Below are 21,834 nucleotides of genomic sequence, written 5' to 3' on the forward strand. Positions count from 1 at the left end.
CCTTCACCTAGTATCTGATGGAAGCAGAGATTCACAGCCAAGCACTGAGAAAATTCCTGAAATCAGTTGTATTGAGGGAGGAGTGATGAGCAAAGGGGTCAAGCCATGCTAGGGAAACCCACAGAAACAGCTGACCTGATCAAGTGGGAGCTCAGGGACCCCAGTCTGACAGGTGGGGAACCAGCATAGGACTGAACCAGGTCCCCTAAATAAAGGTATTAGTTAGGAGACCTGGGCAGTCTATGGGGCCTCAGGCAGTGGACCCAATATTTATTATCCCTGGTGCACAAACGGACTTTGCAAGCCCATTCCCCATGGAGGGATACTGTCTTAGCCTAGATACATGGGGGAGGACCTAGGTCCTGCCTCAAATGAGGTGTCAGACTTTGATGATTCCCCCATTGGAGGTCTCACCCTCCCTGGGGAGTGGGATGGGGGGTTGGTAGGAGACATGGGAGGATGGAAGGGAGAGGGAACTGGGATTGGTATGTAAAGTAAGATTGTTTTTAATTTAGATAAAACTGTATGCATTATGAAGGCATACTATCATCTAATGTATTGTAAAGGGGGTACTGCCATCTGTATGCACTAAAGGGGGCATTACCATCTGTATGCATTGTAAAGGGAGCACTGCCATCTGTATGCACTGTAAAGGGGGCACTACCATCTGTATGCTGTAAAGGTGGTGCTGTCATCTATATGCATTGTAAAGGGTGTACTATCATAACCATTTCATAACAATGAGAAATTGAGAGGATCCATCAGAGATTAAGCTGACTGGGCAAGGAAGATCTCTATATCTCTATATATGGATATATAGTTGGATCTTGATAGAGAATTCCAGATTAAGCTAAAAAAGTTTGTCAATCTCAGGCCAGATTTCAGGTCTTACTCCACAGCGAAGTTCCTCTTACCTAATTTCTTCTTTTTCACGAGACAAGGGGTCCATCTGTTCCCTAAGAATGGGACATCATATACTTAGCAAATGACAGACATTCAACACTCTTTCAAAGACTAGTTGCTATGACTTTGTGGTATCTTTGGAAAGGTTTGCCTGCAACTATGATCAAATAGGTTATTTTAGGAAATTTCCTGTGGCTTTCTAGAGAGTGTTCCTGGATACTGGAAAATGGCTTCATCAGGATGTTTTGTATATCAGATTTCCCCTCAAGTGCCAGTATAATTGGCTTCAAGTTCTTGGTCATTAAAAAAATAGCCAAGAGTCAAGCAGGCAATTTGTATAGTTTATGCACACACCAATAGGGATAAGCTCTGAACACCAGTGAACTCTATGACTTCATTCTGTGCTAATCTGGGTTTAAAGGACTCTGGCTAGTGAGCACAGGTAGGAAGTCCTGGTATCGTATGGTTACAGCACAGAACTGGATCCGCAAAGTCACACAACTGCTTGTATTGGCACCTCTTCAACCTTGACCTTCCCTTCCCCATCTTGCTAATGTCTTCAGAAGGAAGTTTCACCTTTGAAAGAGAAGTGTTTATATGGGTCTGTTTCTACTGATTCTTGAGGTGTTTCACATGTGAAGTCTTGGGACTCCTCTGTCTTTAGCTAAATCTTGGACCTCCCAGTTCCCAGGTTTTCCCTGTAAGGGACTTTGGCTGATGGGCCTCCTGGATGTGTCCTTATGTGGATACTCACTTCGGTCTTCCACAGGGAGAACATAAAGCAGATGTGACGTACATGGAGAAACTGTCCATGGCTATCAACTGTCACTCAAATTTGTAACGGTGGCATTTGTGTCTGAGGGTAACTCATCCATCCTTCCTCTTTTCAGAATAAACAGCCATGGTCCCTGTGGACAGGAAGAAAGTGGCATGAGGCTTGACTCACACAGAGCAAGGCTGGAACAAAGAATGGGAGATGAAGCTGGGGTGATGGCAATCAGTGTTTCATGTATTTTAGCTTGAAGTTCTTGACCCTGTACATCCGGAGTCTTGAAGACTTCCTGCCACAGGTTAAGGACAGTCAGCTTTCACTCTGCGTGAATGGAAGGTGTTTTATAAAGCTCCATGAAATTCCTGCTTCAGCATTGCTGTTCTCACATAGATACCATTAGGATCAACTTTCTTTGCTTGCAGTGTTAGGGCTGGTGCCTGGAAGGTTCATGGCAAGGGGTCTACTATTTCTCCGTACATTCAAAGAATGTTCTACCTCATTGACGGGGTCTCGTGACCCATCCCTAATATAAATCCCCGAGTTAGCCTCACAGCTCTGAAATAGCTAGACCTGTGGTACACTTTTCAGATCTGTCCTCCCCAAGTCCCTGTGTCACTCAGGTATGGTTTGTTTATGGCACCTTTTCACCCATCTTTCCCAGGGGAGAGGCAGGCCTGTTTGCTGAGCTGAAGAGGGACTGGTGGAAACAGTCTTGTGGCTGCCAACCTCAAAGACTGACAAAGACTGGCACAGCTCATTGGAACTCGAACTGCTACTTCCATAGTGTCCCTTGGGACATTTGAGAGGTTCTGCTGAGAGTTCCACAACCAGGATGCCAGCTGTGCCTCTGGCATTTGCTGTGACAGTGAGTATGGATGTATTGGGCAGTTTGGTTTTCAGGACACAAACTACACATGGTTTGCCCAATTGTACAACATTCTAGTCTTTCCCCCCCTTTCTCCTAAAGCCACCAGCCAGACCCACTCCTCTCCCTAGGGATAATTCAAAGAATCCCACTGGATTAATTTACACTACAGCTCTATAAACTGCAGACTTTATTCTGTGATTTTTTGAGGGGGTTCAAGTTCAGGTATCCCTTCCAGAATACTTTTGAGACTGACAAAAGCAATGTGGAATCTTTCTTTAACAGCTTAGATTCATTTAAAAAATCCCTAATCTCTATTTGAACTTGTTAGCTATTAGTATTCATATATTTGAGCTTTTGTTTGAATCATTATTCGGTCGTATTTGTTATTCTAAGATTCACAACTATCCTACATGTTCTGTTTTTACGTTGAGGGACAAGGCTCGTGTCAAGTTGATTTGTGAACTCAGGTTCCTGTTCTGGCTAGATGGGAGTGCAACTAAGGATTGTTCAAACTGAGCTCCCTACAGCCAGGGTTCTCTGTGTCTGTGGGGGAGCATATACCTGATGTCTCATCTGGAATTATCAGTAGCTGTTCAAATGGACTCAGTAGCAGATAAATTGTCTTTTTTTTTTTCTTTTTTGGTTTTTGAGACAGGGTTTCTCTGTGTAACAGCCCTGGCTGTCCTACAACTAGCTCTGAAGATCATGCTGGCCTTGAATGCAGAGTTCTGCCCATCTCTGCATCCTGAGTGCTTCTTGGAAAAACACAAACTGCTCAATGGTCTTGGTAAAGCAGTTTACAAACAGCCATAAACTTAATCCCAACTCTCAGGAGGCAGAGGCAGGAAGAGTGCCATGAGTTCAAGGTTATTCTGAGTTTTTTTTTTTTAGTTAGAAACAAGCTTGTTTCACATGTTAATCCAGCTCCCTCTCCCTCCCCTCCTCCCCCGCCATCCCCACCAGCGCCCCCAGTCCCTCACCCAATCTCCACTCGGAGGCCAGTTTAGGTTAGAGAGTGAGACCTTGTGTCAAAAACAAACAAACAAACAAAAACCCCAAACCAATACAAAAACCCTAAATCCCTTCTAAAAACAAAATGGAAACAAATAGATATAATTATAGCACAGTTGGTTCTCTGAGAAAAAGTAGAAAAAGAAATTTAGGGCTATACAAGTTTGGACCATGCTATACAGTTGCTCAGTGTCTAGACTCCTGACCAGTGCTCCTTAAATTTATTGTACTCATGACCCCCTTTAGTCTGAGAAATTTTCACATGACCAGTATTCAAATTAAACATGTACTGATAATAAATCATAAAGACTTTTATTTTGAAACACTTATTCAACATACATATAATTTTGTAATTTATTAAAGAAAAGCACCTTTTAATACTAATGAGATGACACGCTCTTTATTCTTACATAGAGAATCAAATCTTGGCTGGATATTTACAAAGCATCTTCAACCATTCTCAGAGCTGACCAGTATTTTGGTTTTATACTCATTGGACTCAAAAATGGTGTTATGCATAAATACACAGTAGAAACAGCAGTGGCAGTTTAGAGGCATTTCAGAAATTGTTGGAAATTCTGTCTTAATCCCATTTCAAAATCTCAAACAGCAATTTAAAAAATCTGGCGTTCTAGTACAATAAAGTCAAAGATACATTCTCTAGTTACCTACATGCTGTGGAATGACAACAGAAAAATATAAAGTCTTTGTTTTCTAAATTGAGCCACTTCGTGTTAGCAAGAGCAGAGTCCACCCCACAGGCTGGGAAAGCACCGCAGTCCGCAGCGTATGGCAGTCTTGAGTCTGAGTGTTGGCTTGTGCTGCATGGTTGATAACACGTGCACCACTGTGCTCGGGGCTCGTGTTCAGAACTAGACCGCAAATGCAGCACAGGTCGGTGAAACACCCTGGATCCGTGATGAACTTTGACAGAATTTTTGTTGCACATTCAGAAGCTGGGTGCGCACATTTTTGCCACCTTTAATTCATTGATGTGGCCTCCACATGGGCTGGTGACACAGAGCTTGGGAGCTGGGGTCGAGATGAGGCAGGGTAGGCCAGCACACTGAGTAAATCGTGAGTGTTTGGGAAGGGAAGGTTCTGTGTCTTCCGGTCATTGGGAAGAACTTCTCCCTCAGCATGGGCTTCTTTACCACAACTCTTGCTTCATGTCTGAGGAAAACACTTACCTTGTTTCTCTGGACCTTTTTTGTTTGTTTTTTTTCCTTTTCTTTCCTTTTGTATTTAGAAAATTACTTTTAAGCAAGTGTACAAAGTAATAGTCTTCATTATGGCACACACACACAGGGTTAGATTTTGTCTGTGAGAAAAATAAAATATGTTGCATTTATCTTTCTAAGTCTGTCTTATTTTGCTTAACATGATTCCCAATTCTATCCATTGTCTTGCAAATGTCATGCCTTTATTTTTCTTTAGGGTTGAACAATTCCAGCATGCGTGTGGACTACATTTTCTTTATCTGCTCATCTGTTAATGGAATCAGTGCTGGTTTTGTTTTTCAGCTACTGTGTTGGCATCTCTTTTCATGAAAAACTTCTGGGAATGTTGGCATGACCCAGGGATGGAATCACACTGTGTGTGTTTACTCAGAGCTTTCGTACTCACAGGGTATGGAAATACTTGCTGGAACAGGATTTCTGAATCTGCTGCTCATTTATCTGTTGTAGAAAAGGGTTGCAGCGTGGAGTACTTACTCATTAAATGAGCATATTACGTTGGATGACTGAAAATCTTAGAAAGCTTCACAGAGTGTATTCACTAAAAGCATATGATACCATACAGAGGGAGCATTAGAGGCCCTAGAAATCTCCAGGCACCTACCTTGCTCTCCTTGATTTGTTCAAGGAGGTTAAATAAGATTAAAAACAACAATGTAACAAAAAGAAGATGTGACATTATGAGACAAGGAACCTCCAAAGATGCCATTGGTTTGATTTCTGTTGGCCATGTACTGCTAGGCATGCACTCTGCCCTGAAGAGTAGTTTGTTTCCCCAGTGAGGTTCCCTTGGAGAAAACGAAAGTTTCATTTGCAAGTGATAATTACTCGGAGATAGGTGTATTAGTGAGAGTTGTCTAGAGTCACAGAACTTATGGGATGAATGTCTCTATATAAAAATGGACTTTATTGGAATGACTTACAGGCTACAGTCCAACAGTGGCAGGCTGTGAATGGAAAGTCCAAGAATCTAGAGTTGCTCCGTCTTACAAGGCTGGATGTCTCAGTTGGTCTTCTGTATACGTTGGGATCCCGAAGAAGTAGGCTCCAATGCCAGTGAGGGAATGGATGTGTTAGCAAGGCGAGGATACACAGGCAATGTGCAAGATTCCTTCTTCCATGTCCTTATATAGACTTCCAGCAGAGGGTGTGGCCAGACCAAAGGTGTGTCCTCCTGCCTCAAGATCCAGATCAAGCTGGGCAGTGGTGGCGCACACCTTTAATCCCAGTACTCCGGAGACAGAGGCAGGTGGATCTCTGTGAGTTCAAGGTCATCCTGGTCTGCACAGCAAGTTCCAGGACAGCCAGGCCTCCATGGAGAAACCCTGTCTTAACCCCCACCCCAGCACCCAACAAAAAGATCTGGATCAAAAGCCTGTGTCTTCCCTCCTCAAAGGTCCAGACTAGAAGTGGATCCACCCACTAAAATCCAAGCAGAATATTTCTCACAGGTGTGCCCTCCATTTCTGAGTTATAGTTCATCCCATATGTAGTCAAATTGACAACCATGACTAGTCCTTCTATGGGTTAACATGACGGTACCTGTCCACTTCTCCCTTCCTGTCTATGACCCCATCTGCATACGGCTTTGGTCTCTGTGGGCTTGTACGTGCATTAGTACTGTAGTGTTTAGAGAGTCTTGTTTTCTTGGTACCTCCATTCCCTCTGGCTCTTCTACTCTTTTCTTCTCTTTCTTTGCTAGTTTGTCTGAGGGGAGAGATTTGATAGAGACATTTGGTTTAGGGTTGAGTGTTCCAAGGTCTCTCTCTCTCTCTCTCTCTCTCTCTCTCTCTCTCTCTCTCTCTCTCTCTCTCTCTCTCTCCATATTGTCTGGATTGTATCTCTGTATTTCTTCCCATCTACTGCAGGAGAAAGTTTCTCTGATCATGACTGAGCCAGACACTGATCTAGAGTATACCAGAATGTCATTAGGAGTCATTGTATTGCTATGTTTTCAGTACTTAGTAGTATTTGGCTTTGCCCTAGGTCTCTGGGATATGTAGTCCCAGGTTCTTGGTCACCAAAGCAGTGTCAGGCATGACTTCCATGCTGGGGAGTGGTCCTTAAGAGAAATCAGATGTGACAGGTCACTCTCACAAGATTTGTGAGTTTTTGAAACCCATTTTCTAAAGTCCTTGTTCTTTTTTTTTAGCATGTGGCATCTGAAATGTCTACTTGTTTAGCTTAATGGCTGGCTAAGTGATTAGTTGGGTTTCCTTTCACGTCTGGTTTCAGTGTCTTTTAGGCTTTGCCAAAAGGCTCTTTGTGTGTTTGAAGGCATGTCTCTGACAGACAGCTGTAGAGTTGACAACCGTGCCTCAATCTCTATCTCTTGCTTGTGCAGAACCTCAGTATCAGATGAAGGTGAGAGTTTAGGGCCTTCTCCTGTCTCTCTTAAGCAGAGCACAGCTGTATCCACGCCCATGACTACATATGTAAGTAGTTGTCTTGGTCGTTCGCTTGACTGGATCTGGAATCAACTAAGATGCAAGCCCATGGGGACTTCAGTGATCACACTGTTTGAAAGGGAAGATTCACCCCAGCTGTGGATGCACCATGTGGTGGAGCTCAGATAAAATGACACGGGGATGAAATCTCTTCTTTGTCTGCCGTCACTCTAAATGGTGGATTCACCTGTCCTGTTGATGTGGCATTCCTTCACTGATATTACTGTAACCTACCACTGCAGGATTCCAACAAAGACCGGAGAACAGTAGTTCTTCCAGAACCCTCCATACCTTCAGCACCAGATTGAGACTGTCAGACATCTAGCTTTGTAGACTGAGAGTCTACTGGATTCTTGGTCTTTCTGGTATGGCCAGCTTAGCATATTACCTACTGCTGCTGCTATCAAACTACCCAGACTGTAGCACATAAACCGATCTAATAGATCTCATTTCAATGTATAACCATCTAGCAAGTTATTTCCCCTAAGAAACCCTGACTGAAGTGGCCTTCTAGAATCCCAAAAATATGACTCGGCTCTCCAAAGTCCCCATGGTCATCTTATTCCCCAGATTTCCAAAGTCCCCATGGTCATCTTATTCCCCAGATTTCCAAAGTCCCCATGGTCATCTTATTCCCCAGATTTCCAAAGTCCCCATGGTCATCTTATTCCCCAGATTTCCAAAGTCCCCATGGTCATCTTATTCCCCAGATTTCCAAAGTCCCCATGGTCATCTTATTCCCCAGATTTCCTTTTTAGGCATTTGGACCAGTTTATTGGTTGTCCCACCTGTCATCCACTGCTTTAGATAATTGAAATGCTATATAATTGCTCCAATTGTTTTCAATTAATGCCTAGATACTGATTGCTGATGGCATTTCACAGTTGAACAGCTTCCTAGCAGGGTGAAATAAACTGGCAGGGACTTCTTGTAGAGAGCCACTAAACAGATGCACCATGACACATCTCTGAGGATCTGCTGAGAGCTCCCCTCCCTCCTTGTCTACCTTCTTAATATATGCAATTAAAACTACGGTTCTCACTGTCTGGCAAGATTACCTATGGAGCCACCTTGCTGGCCCGCAAGTGCATTTGTATCTCTTGCTGGACAAGTGCTGGTGTGGCAGAAGATGCCCTCTGTAGTCTTCCGCGTCCTTTGCCTGCTGGGGCACTGATGGAGACTCCGCCTTTAGACACCCAAGGCTCACTCCTCTAGTAATTCGTATCATTTAGAGAAATGCCAGATCAGGATAAAAAAAATCACTGACCTTTCAAATAATCTCATTCTTGTATATTAAGGCTCAAGATTATCTAGGCTCTGTGCACCCGTGGGCACAGACAGAAGCTCCTGCTGTAGGAAGCCTTAGCAGACCCTGAGCACTGGTTATAATTACAGAGATTGTGGATCCCGGGTAGTGTTATTGCAGTAACTACAACTCTGCAATCTATCGTTATAATTAACACATGCAGGACACTGTGGCCCATGGGCGTATGCAGGAATAATGTCAAATTGCTGTCAAGAGGAACAGCAGCTGGGAAGGAACTGGACTAGAAGCCATGGTAGAGGAGGGTCACTCCTGGTTAGGTTAGCCAATTTACAGTGATCTTGTGTTCTGTTCTGGAATATGTTGCCCAATATGTTTAAAGTTGCACCCCCCCACCCAGAAAAGAAGTATGACTTGTACAAACTCTTCCTAATGCCTGAGATATCTAGACCTCAAACTTCATAATTTTTTCTTCATGAATGGACTCAGAGGACTGGGAACACAAAAGCAATTCTTACCGAGTCTGCCTGTTGCTTTTGACTGGCTTTTTTTAAAAAAGCATTTAATATTTTATTAAAAATGTACTGTGAAAAGGATTGAAAGGGCTACAGTTGTTGCTGCTGGATTGTGCCACTATGCATTTGCAAGTGAGATGAATCAGGAAACATTAAACTTGTCAATAAAATAATAGTCTACAGATTAGAGGCAATACAAGTAAGATAAAGAATGGTGCAACTATGTATGTGCTAAAGTTTTAAGGTTGGCTCTCTCTCCACTCTTTGAATTTCATAAATGCTGACTCAGATGCTCTTACATTATCTATTAGAAGATAGATAGTAAGTCAATGTTTTACAGATATGGAAGCATGACAAAATACTGTAAATGAATTTGCACATGTCTACCTTATTGCAATGGAATCAATCATAATACATTTCAAATTTACATTTTAATACTGTACACAGGAAACATAAATCTCTTTTATGGGAGAAAGCAGTTGTACCGAGGGTGACTGGCTTCTTGAGCAAGAGCTCCACTACGTGGACATGCCACCTTTACTGTTAAGCAAGAGCTCCACTACGTGGACATGCCACCTTTACTTTTGTACCACCCCAACCACGGTTCTATAATTGGATTATGTTATTTACAATTCCTCAATATTATCCCGCTGTGTTCCTGAGCACCAGTGGAGGGGAGAGTAGACATTTGGTTTGTTCAGGAGGTATGTGCTGGTGAAAAACAGCCTTTTCGTATTTTCTAATTAAAATTTTCATTTATTTTGCATATCAACCACAGTTTCCTCTGTCCTCTTCTCCAGTTCCTTACCCCTCCTCCTGTCCATCTCCCCATCCACTCCTTCTCCACTCAGAAAGGGGCAGGCCTCCCACAGGAGCCAACAAAGCATGGTACTTCAAGTTGAGGCAGGACCAACCTCCTCCCCCTACATCAAGGCCGGGCAAGGCATCCCAGCTTGGGGAATAGGTTCCAAAAAGCCAGCTCATACACAAGGAGCAGGTCCTGATCCCACTGCTAGGGGCCCCACAAGCAGACCAAGCTACACAACTGTAACCCACATAGAGAGGGCTTAGGTTCGTCCCACGCAGGCTCCCTAGCTGTCAGTGCAGAGTCTGTGAGCTCCCATTAGCTCAGGTTAGCTGTCTTTGTGCCTTTTCTTAATGTCCAAGCTAATCCACGATGTATCTTATTGTTTAGGGCACACATCACTTATATCCATTTTCATACCCCTTGAGGAGGGGCCGGTGGAGTGGATGGATGAGAATTCCCAGGGTTTTAAATTGGTTTCCAAAATTAGGATTAGAGCTATTTGTGCTTGGTAATGGAATGTGGGACTGTTCTGGAGGGGCTGGTGCTGTACAGGATGTTTGGTCTAGCAGAAAGTGTGTGTGTGTGTGTGTGTGTGTGTGTGTGTGTGTGTGTGTGTGTGTGTGTGGTTTCAAATCAGGGACAAATGGCTGAGGTGCCTATAATTCAGCCATTTTGGTCCCCCTTTGCCTCCCCTCTTCGGGCCTCCTGGCTGCTGCACCTGCTTCCCCTGTCTCCCTCTGCCTTTCCTTCCCTCCTCTCCTCACCCCGCTCAAGGCCACGTCTGCTCTGGACTCTCCCGATGTCCCTGCCTCTGCTTTGCTCTCCATTTTCCTACAGTCAACCTTCTCCTCCACTATCCCTAGGAGCAGTCGTGTCCTTTTATCTCTTTCTTTTTGTCATTCAGTATGATTGACAGAAAAGATGAGGACCACGTAGCTCTTTGGTAGGAGTCAAGTTCTGAGCTAAGTGTGCTTTCTTTCAATGATCACAATTGACAGAATAGCCTCGGTAGGACTCCGGGTGTTGGTAATGATATTCAGATGTCAGTGAGCCCAGCGGCAACAGTAGCCCAAGATATCACGGGACTGGTACCTGGAATATTGTGGGACGTCATATAGCGTGCTGAACTTCAAGTTCAGAATGCCTTGATGTCGTCGTGTAACATTTCTGTAAGGAATTGAGCATCTTGTTTGCAAGCCATAGTTTCTAAGTAATAGATTTTTTTAAAGCCGAGAAGACACACGATTTGGTTCCCAGGGGTTATTTGGCAAAGAATGCCAGGAAGCTTTGGCACAGGAATACGGGGGTGAGTAACAGGAGGAGAGGCGTAACAGAAGGAGGAGAGAGAGGCTGCACACTGTCATGCGCGCTGCTCTGTGGACAGCTGTGCCTCCATCCCTCCAGGACGCCTTGCAAGGAAGGAGGGACCACCCCGGAGCTGCCACAACCAAAGGCTTCGGGGAGGCTTTGGCTGATGTCTGTTCCACGGTCAGATCCTCAGCGAACAGGATGCTTGTTACAGAAACGAGCTGCACACGATTGGATTGTTCAGATACTGTGATCTCAGGTGCCTCATGTTCCCGTAACAATTAGCAGAGACAAAGGGTTGTAATTTTACAAAGGAGAGCGGAGCGCAGCATCGTTTGAGACAGAGGGCACTTAAAGTCTTGTGTGAGGGAGGGCTGCTCTTCAGAGACCCTCCCCTGTTGTACTTCACAGATGCGTGCCCCTTCTGTCGTGACAAAGAAGACACGCCTTCTCTGTCTTCTAATAGCGTATAGACGGAGGCAGAAGTCACCTGATCTCACCCTCTGACTCAAGAGGGACAAACCACTCCCATTATTTCTATCTTGTAAGACCCTTGGTTGACAGGGAAATTCTTTGGTTCTGATATAGGAGGCAGAAGCCAGCTCAGGCCTCCTCTGAGTCCAAGGGAGTACATGACACGGAAAGTGAGCCCAGCTGCTTGGGTCTTACAGCTGAATCCAGTGTAATTACACCCATCACCAAACAGAGCTTACACCACGATTTCGTACATGCTTGGGCTCACAGCCCGACGTTTTCTCTTCCAATCTCTTACACCCATCCCATATTTAAACTTTAAATAGCAATTTAAGTTTTCTGCCATTGCTTTTGTAGGATGCATTTTTACTTTAACCCTAAACCCAGACTTTCCTCTACCGCCACCGTGTGGTAGGTCTATGAATGTGCTACTCTTCACTTTCTTATTTTTTTCCCATTCTTTCGTGTGCATTTGTTTCCATGGGTCTGAATGTTTGTATGTGTAGGCATGCGTGCACATGGTATGTGTGCATATGTATGCATGTGTATATGTGTGTGGAGGAAAGAGGGCATCTGCAACGGGCTGTTGGTTGTAGGTATCATCGATCTTGTTTTCTGAGACCGGGTCCAATGCTGCCCAATTAAGCTAGCCTGGCTGGAAACCAAGCCCCAGGGATCTGGCTCCAGGCTGGTCTCTGCCTTCCCCGCACGGGGATCACAAGTGTGTGCCGCCTCACTGAACTTTTTACATTCATTCTGGAGACGGAACCCAGATTCTTCCGTTTGAACAGCAGAGACTTAACTAACCTCCTCTGGTGAGATGTGTGGAGTCACAGGGCAGCTAGCCTGGGGAACTCTATCAGCCCTCGAGACATAAGAAGAATCCTTGCCTTAGAAGCAAGCTAGAACAGGACTGATTCCTGAAAGCTGCCCTCTGACCTCCACGTGCACCCTATGACATGTGCGCGCATGTGCGACAAACACACACACACACACACACACACACACACACCATACATGCAGCCCACAATAATAATAAATAAAAACATTAAAAAAGAAAATCATAGTTCAAACCTTTCTTAGCTCATTGCCTATTTGAGGTTTTGTCCTTATTAAATTTATGTTTGTTACCCATAGTTTTGTATCAGCCGATATTTATGGATTTGTTTTTTTGCACGTATACTTAAAAACTGGCCATAGTCACTAGCGTGTCACCAGGTCTGAGGGTAGTAAGTAATTACAACTCTGCACTGGAGCCACAGCGGGAGATGTAGTCTAGTGTACCGCAGTGCAACTGTATTGATACCCATGCTAGAAGCATCTTGTCAGACATCTTCGAGAAATTCCACGTGTTTGGAAGTTGGAACATGTGTTGAGTTCTGTTTACTTGTCTCTTAGGCATGGGTCACAACCACCCCCAGAGGGGTAGAGTACTATGTTTTTATAAATATAAGTAACTAACTTCATTCCTAATAGTTCTTCTATGTACACGTGCATGTATATAACTGTACATGAAATGATTTTTGTGTCTGCCTCTTTTTTCTAGTTTTTATGTGAGTTTTATAATTGAGAGATTCCCAAAACTGAATTTCACTGTCTTCATCTTTAATGCCTTCGCAAAAAAATCTCCCCTCATGCTGCAATGATAAATGGCACACTTACTGAATGTAAAAATAAGTATTTATTGTAGAAATTACACACAAGAGACAAACAAGTAACGCAGATGAGCTGTGTAGTTTTCCGCTGCCGAACTGGAAGCCGGAAAGCCGGAAAAGAGAGCGAGACGTCTGGTTCAGTCTTTTATACCTTCCTCCTTAGCGCCCCTAGCCTCGTGGGCCTGGCTAGTGATGTAGTTCACCGCCTACGTCCGTATACGTCTTTAGTCATGCCTAAAGTGGGTATGTTTAGCGGTGTGGTAAGCCGCCCTTTTATTACCTGGTCTGTATGCGCCTCTAATAAGTCACATGGCTAATGGCAGAGTTCTGTTTTCCTCCTACACCCCCCTTGTGAGATTCCTTACAGAATCCCAGTATTTTCTCAAAACCCATTTTGTCACATGCTTTAACTCTGTTGAAGAATTATACAATGGCTAGATGTTTTTGCTTTATGAGTTAAATTTTTTAAACTGAAACATGACGAACTGGAAATACAGCTCAGTAGCATAGTACTTGTCTAGTGAGTCCTATAAAAATCAACTAACCAATCAATCAATTGATCAGTCTGTTTTTGCTCACTATGGCGGGGGATGGAGATAGGATAATCAGGAATTGAAGATCATCTTCAGCTATGTAGTGACCTTACAGCCTGCTTAGACTGTATGAGGCTCTGTTTAAAAAAAAACAAAAACAATCAACTAACCAACCAACCAACCAAACAAACAAACAAACAAAAAATGGAACATGTATCACTGAATTTAGTAGCAAAAAGTTTAATTTAAAATAAAGTATTACACTATATGAGATTCTTAAAAGATCTACCAGCAGATGGCAACATGGTATTAATATTGCTGGCAAGAGGAAATGAAATAATTGACACAAGCTGGAAATAGTTAACTCCAGGGATTAAATTCAGTTTTACTGATATGACTTTCCAGTACTGTAATTAGAATTAAAACTTAAAATATGTCATATTGCTAGAATACAACTTAATAAAATTGAACTAAACTTTATATGCATATTCTAAATTTGTGACAATTTTAGATGTGGTCTATCTAAGTATTACTGATTTGTAAACTTCAAATATTCTTTGAATAATCAGGAAATTACCTGCTAATGAAATCCTAAAATTGTGGGACTTTGGCAAGTAGCTGCTAGCTTTTAGAACTGGACAGCTGTCTAACTGGAAGAGCTTCCAACTACAATATGATTTTGAATTATTTATATTCTCTGCCTCCTCCTATAAGCTATGCTTATAGACAGTGTGAGAGCATAAACACAAAGTGAAATTAATGAAACGGTTTCTTCAAATTGCTTTTCAAATTTCTCCATCCGGGTTTGCTTTAACTCTGTAGGTCTAAGCTCAGACCATCAAGGAACTCATCATTTACAGAACAGGGACCAGGAGTGCAGACATTTCTTAGAGGACACTGACTCATCCACCTAACTGTCTCGTGGAGTTACCAGGACCGCTTCAGAAGCGGTCGTCTTTCCAGGATCAGTGTTTGTGCAGCTCCCTGTATGCTTCTCAGGTTTTATGGCTGGGTTGGTGCTTATGTTTTCTCTTTGGTAGCCTGCAGGGTATGGCCCTATGCCAAGGATGCTAGAATTTAGGGGTGAGGGTTCTAAGTAGGCACCTGTTTTACTTCTTCATGTTCAGTAAAATGTGCAGGTATTGTCTTTGGCAATGGAACTTGACCATCAGTTTGTGGAGAGCAACTTGTCTTGGCAGCAGCAGGGATATTTGAGGGTTCCCATGGGACCTCACTGGCCTCAATGAGATATAAACTAATCCCAGTACTGGAAGGCTTACTTGGTGACAAGAGATGTTCAGTTAGGGCTCTGTCTTCTTCATTATTTATTGATTTTATTATAACACACACACACACATGCTTCTATTGCATTGGGTTCTATACTACCCCTCAAATGGTCCTTAATTTCTTTATTATTATTATTTATTTTTAAGTTTAAATTTAGATAAGAAACAAGGTAGCTTCACAAGTCAGTTCCAGGTCCCTCTCCCTTTCCCTTCCCTCTTCCCGTGCCCTCCCCCCAACCCCCCATTATCCCCTCATTTCCCCAGGGAGGGTGAGGCCCTCCATGGGGGTGTCCATAGTCTGTCATTTCATCCTGGGCAGGGCCTAGACCCTCCCCCAAGAGTTCAGGGTGAGAGTGCATCTCACATTGTTGGATGGGAGTCCAAAGTCCGTGTGTATATTCGGGATGAGTACTGATCTACTGTCCAAGGCTCAATAGATTCCCTAGGCCTCCTCACTGACACCCACATTCAGGGGGTCTTGATCAGTCCCATGCTGGCTTCCCAGGCTAATGCCTGGGATTCAAGAGTTAACCTTTGTCTGGTCAGCTGTTTCTGGGGGTTAAACCAGCCCAGTCTTAATCCCTTTGGTCATCAGTCCTCCCTCTCTGTCACTGGATTTCTTGAGTTCAGCTCAGTGCTTAGCCATGGGGTCCTTAATTTTTTCCTGTCTTTCCCTGTATTCCCTCCATTTTCTCCCTCCCCCTGCCCCTGCCCACTCTTGATTCCTCCATTCCAGTCCCCTCACCTACCCATAGGTATCTATTCTATTTCCCTTCCTAGGAAGATCTCTCTGTACTCCCCATCTCCAGGTTCCTTACTGTATACCTAGCCTCTGTGGATCTATGGGTTGTAGTTTGAGTATCATTGATTTAACAGTTAATATTCACATATAAGCTAATGCACATATTTGTCTTTCTGGATCTGGACATCTCACTCAGCATGATTTTTTTCTAGCTCTATCCATGTGCCTGTGAATTTCATTCACAGTAGAGTAATATTCTTTTATGCAAATGTACCACATTTTTAAAAATCTGTTCGTCTGTTGAGGGTCATCAAGGTTGTTTCTAGTTTCTGGTTATTATTAATAGAGCAGCAATGAACACAGTTGAGCAAGCGTCTCTGGATGAAGCAGCCTTGGGGTGTATGTCTAAGAATGATAAAGCTGGATCTAGTGGTAGACGAATTCCCATCTTCCTGAGGAACTGTCACACCATTTTCCGTAGTGACTGTGAGATTGTACTCCACCATCAGTAAATGGGTGTTCCTCATATTCTATATCCTTGCCAGCATGAACAGCTATTTGCTTTATTGATCTCGCAAGATATTAGATGAAATCTCAAAGTAGTTTTGGTTTGCATTTCCCTGATGACTAAGATCATTTCTCTAAGTGTTTCTCAGCCATTTGAGATTCCTCTTTTTAGAATTTTGTTTAGTTCTATACATTTTTTAAAAAGTGGGTCGTTTTCTTGATGTCCAGTTTTTTGAGTCCTTTATATATTTTGGATATTAGTTCTCAGATGTATAGTTGGTAAAAACTCTTTTCCCTTTCTGTATGCTGCCACTTTGTCCAAATGATGCTGCCCTTTTCCACGAAGAACCTTTTGGGTTTCACGAAGTCCCATTTATTAATTGTTGATCTTAGCTCCTGACCTAAGAGTGCTCTGTTCAGAACGTCCTTTCTAGTGCCAATAAGTTCAAGGCTATTCCCACTTTCTTTTCTATCAGGTTCAGCTTATCTGGGTTTATGTTGAGGTCTGTGATCCATTTGGAGCCCAGACTTCATGCATCTGCATGGCCTTCAATGGTATTAGAAGCCACAGATAATAGCTCAGACCCTGGCTGGCTGTACAAGGGTCATGGACCCAGACACAGCCTCTGGCTGCAGCCTGGGCCTAGACATCACCAAGGCCCTAGGTGGCAGTGCAGTCCACTCAGATCTCCTTGGCCTGGCTGCAGCATGTCCCTTAGTCACCATGTCAACAGATGGTGGCCCAGAGCCCAGGCATCCATTCATGTGGCCCTTGGTGGTGATACAGGCCATGGACATCAATACAGATGTATTGGAATCAGAAAGCTGTCAAAGGAGAAACATAAACACAAACCCAGGTACACACCTTTAATCAACAAAGGTGTCCTGCCTTCAGGATATGCTAATGCATGGTGGCATAAATGTATGGGAGTAAGTAACCAATATCTGCTTTGATTAAAGCCTGCTCTATGATATGGAACCCACACCGGATGCTGCTTGAGTGACTAAGAACCTGAGACTAGTTAGCCCAGGGACCTAAAGTAAAACCAAATATTACTGTTAAAGAAAGCAAAACAAAAGCATAACAATAAAATGACTCATAACAACGTTCTCCTATAACTGCATTGCTCATCCATCATCAGGGAAGCTTCTTCCTGCAGTAGATGTGAAGAAATGCAGAGACCCAAGCCAGAAAATATGCAGAGAGTGAGAGACCTTGAAACACTCAGCCCTAAACAGAATGACTCCCCTCCCCCAGGGCCCAGGCAGCCCGTGGAAGAAAAGGAGGAAAGAGTATAAGAACCAGAGGGGATGGAGGACACCAAGGAAACACAGCCATCTAAACACAACAAGACCAGTGCACATAGGAGGTCACGGAGACCGAGGCAGCATGCACAATCTGCACAAGATGGGTCCTGGAGTTTAAAGGAGAAGTGGACACAGGACCCCATCCCTACCCAGAAGCTATCTCCAAGTGATAGCCACTTAAAATAAAACATAGTTGTCTCCATGGCGGTCTCACTGGGGAAAAACTACTCTTAAGGGTAGACTGGATGCCTAGCAGCAGATGGCCAATAGAAAACTAACTCAAAGGCATCTTAGGGGGTTCTTTGTCTCATAATTGTTTCAGGCTTTTTCTTTTCAGTTTCTTTTTTAACTTTAAGCTTTTTATTTTTTTAATTTTATGTATTTTTTAAGCCGGGCGTTGGTGGCACACGCCTTTAATCCCAGCACTCGGGAGGCAGAGGCAGGCGGATCTCTGTGAGTTCGAGGCCAGGCTGGACCGACAGCCTCCAAAACAGAGAAACCCTGTCTCGTAAAACCAAAAAAAAATTTTATGTATTTTTATTAACTTTATTTGTATTTGTCTCTCTCTCACCCCACAGGCCCTTTGTGTATATATTATGGCTTCATGGAATTCCTGAGTGTGTAGAGTAGTAGGTCTCTGCATCTGTCTCTGTTTCCTGCTCCCTTTCTTGGGCTCTTTTCCCTCTGTTTGTTTTTGTTTTATTTTTATTCCTAAGATGCTTCTTTGTTTCCTATTGAGAGGCAGAAGCACGTGGATCCAAATGGGAGGGGAGGTGGGAAGGGGGTGGGAGGAGGAGGAGGAGGAGGGAAGCTATAATCAGGATACAGTGCATGAAAAAAAATCTACTTTCAATAAAACAGGAAATTCAACTAACATAAATTATGTATGCACCACCTGGAATAATAGCTTAAAACTGCCTCACATCCTACTATACTTCAGTGAGCATTGTGTGAGTTATCAGTTCACCTGGTGGCCCTGACGTATATCATAGCTGAGAATGGCTGTCTAAGATCCCAGAATGCCTACAGTTCAGCAGTGCCCAAGAAGACTACACTTGAGGTATCTGTTTCCCTGTAGTGACTTTGCCCTTGGCCATAAGCTGATCAACCAGATTGAGCACTTTTCCTTCTGGTCATAGAAATCCTGTCCACCTTCATAGTCCTGAACTAATGAGGACTTGTCAGGGCTCTCTGATAATCACCTCCCATGATATTTGGCTGTCCACCGGCAGTAATGTCCTCCTCCTCCAGTGTAGATTAAAGCCAGAAGCTTTATCACGTTTCTGTTTTTCTTTCTTCCTTGGAAAGCTTCCTTGAGTGGGTTTACCTTTTATGTTTCTCTTCCTCTCCATGGTGGACCGTATTTGGAACTTGATAGCATGAGCATTTGTGTCTTCATAAATGGACAAGTACCCATCTTCCCCAGGAAGAGGTGACATGTAGTGGCTGCTTCCAGTTACACGTACTCCAGGAATCCAGATGATGTGTGTCTTGCTACCACACTGTACCTGCGAATTTTCAAAGGTTACCCTTGGCGACATTTGAAATGTTCACGAGCAGACTGGAGTGAAACGGGAGTCAAGTCCTCAGGCATTTTACAGTGTGATAAAGATCTGAGAATCTGTCTTGAAAACACTATTGCTGATTTTGTTGACAGAGAAATGGCATGATTCATTGTATATTATTCTCAATTTTGGGAGCTTTGATAGTAGTAGGAAAAGTGGGCTACGGAAAGAGACATGAGACAGAGATCTGTTACAAATAGATTACATGTTAGATATGTAATATAGGTTACCATTGTTTTATTGAGTACCTTTGATGCACTTAAATATTAGGTACCTAGATTACATGGTATGCAGCTGTATTTTACAGATCATGAAATCTCTGCTCATAGAGGTTAATTGACTTGTCAAAAGACATCCATGAATATTGGAACCTTGTACTCAAGACCATTTAACTCCAAAATCTTACAATAATAGTCATAGCACTAATTGCTACGCCTTGGATATAGTTGGTCCCTTCTGGGATACGTGTTAAAACTTAACCCATAAAGTATCATGCATTCTTCATAGGTACACGCATAGACATTCCTGGAAAGGGGCCGGTAGTCTGGCAGCTGACTGAATCATCAAAGGAAAAAACCTGAATGTCAAGGAAGCTTGTGATGGGGAGTGTGCACAGAGGCCTGGGAATGGATGGGAAGTGTGAAAACTTTTTAATTATAAGTGATGCCAGATGGTCAGGATCCAAGTGGATTGGAGTCATTGATCCATTAGGAGGAACCAGCCTTGATGCTAGTCACCTTAAACTGGAATTGACGTTCCATAAGGATAAAGGCTGCAAACAGGATCACTAGCATGACAGTTATTAGGTCTTCCATGAGCATACATGTAAAAGTAGATCATTCCAGAACTGCCGTATAGGTGGTGATCATCGCGAAGAACTTCTGTTCAGGTATCCTTGTAAGATACAGACTGCTTATTCTTTGTGGGTTTAGTTAGCTGAGAGACTCTAGCTGTGGTGCCTTCTAGATCACAGTGACTCACGGCATGCTGGTATGTTTTCCGTACAAGCTAGAGTCATCTAGGAAGAGGGAACTTCATTTAAGGAACTGTCTAGATCAGATTAGCCTATGGGCGTGTCTGTAGGGGCATTTTCTTGAAAATGATGGACATGGAAGAGCCCAGTCCACTACGGGTGGTGTCACCCCTGGGAAGGAGGTCCTGGGGTGTATAAGAGAGCAGGCTGAGCAGGCTAAGGGGAGCAAGCCAGGAAGCAGCACCCCTCCCTGGCCTCTGTTTCAGTACCCGCCTTCACTCTTTCATGATGCACTGTGAGATGAATTAAACGCTTCCCTCTTTGAGTTGCTTTGGGTCGCAGTGTTTATAACAGCAACAGAGAAGCCCAGTAGGACACATGGCCGTTCTGTTTTACCAGGAGCCGTAGCCGCTGAGCCCGGTGAGGACAACAAAGCCTTCAGCCCAGTGCAGCGGTCTCTCACCGGGAACCTTGGTGCAGAGCTAGTCTGCAGTGCGGAACTCTCTGCCTGTTGCGTTTCCCGCACAGCACGCCTCCTTTTCCTTGCTTTTCGTGTTTCAGAACCGTATCACAGCCTGTTTTTCTCCTGTCCTTTTCTTTCTAGAAAACCTCACTGAGACTTTTCCTTGCCTGTCTTCTAGGCATCTCCCTAGAGGATCCAACAGCTCCAGGGTCTTTCACTATTATGGCACAGAACTTACTATTTCAAAATACATAACATTTGAATACTTACGTTCCTGGTTATTTGCCTGTTTGCACTAGCTTTTATTACAGAATACTTTTTACCATAAATCAGAAGTGTACTTGAAAACATATAAATCATTCACAAAACATACTTGAGTGTATCACTAGCAGGGGCTTAGTTAGTAATTCTATAAAGCAGATAATATCTATAAATGATAATTATGATGTTGATTATTACATAAATTCCACCAGTAAAATGTATCTCTAATCTATTATGACTCTTCAGACAGGTATGCCAAGTGGTTAAAGTTCCAGTGATTACAGAGAACGTCATGGAAGCTTTACATGTAATCCCAAAGTAGTCCGAACATTTTACAAAACTTTGAATATATGAATTCTGGCATAAGTAAGTACTGAGTAAATATTTGCTAAATGAGTATATAACAAATTGGCCCAACAGGATTTTTTTTTAGTGTTGAGAATCAGAGTTAGAAATTATTTTACTCAAATTATGTAACATGACTGACTGGAATTAGATAATTGTGAATAATTATGAAAAAGCTTGGGCGTTTTCAGCAATCCAGGAGTTCTTTCATGTAGGAGAAAGCCTGTATGCTGCCATTAACCATGTGACTTACTAGAGGCGCATACAGATGAGGTAATAAAAGGGCGGTTTACCACACCGCTAACCACACCCACTTTAGGCATGACTAAAGACGTATACGGCCGGACGTAAAGACGTATACGTACGTAGGCGGTGAACTACGTCACTAGCCAGGCCCACTTTTGGGCATGGCTAGGGGGCATTACGGGGAAAGGCATAAAAGACAGCACACAGGAAGTCTTGCTCTCTTTTCCCGGAGTTCGGCTTCTGGTTTGGCAGCAGGAAAACTACTTGGCTCATCTGGGTTACTTGTTTGGTATCTTGTGAGTAATTTCTACAATAAATACTTAGTTTTACTTTCAGTAAGTG

Source organism: Mesocricetus auratus, unplaced genomic scaffold (genome assembly GCF_017639785.1).
Source record: "Mesocricetus auratus isolate SY011 unplaced genomic scaffold, BCM_Maur_2.0 Super-Scaffold_100040, whole genome shotgun sequence".
In the NCBI taxonomy this organism is placed as follows: Eukaryota; Metazoa; Chordata; class Mammalia; order Rodentia; family Cricetidae; genus Mesocricetus; species Mesocricetus auratus.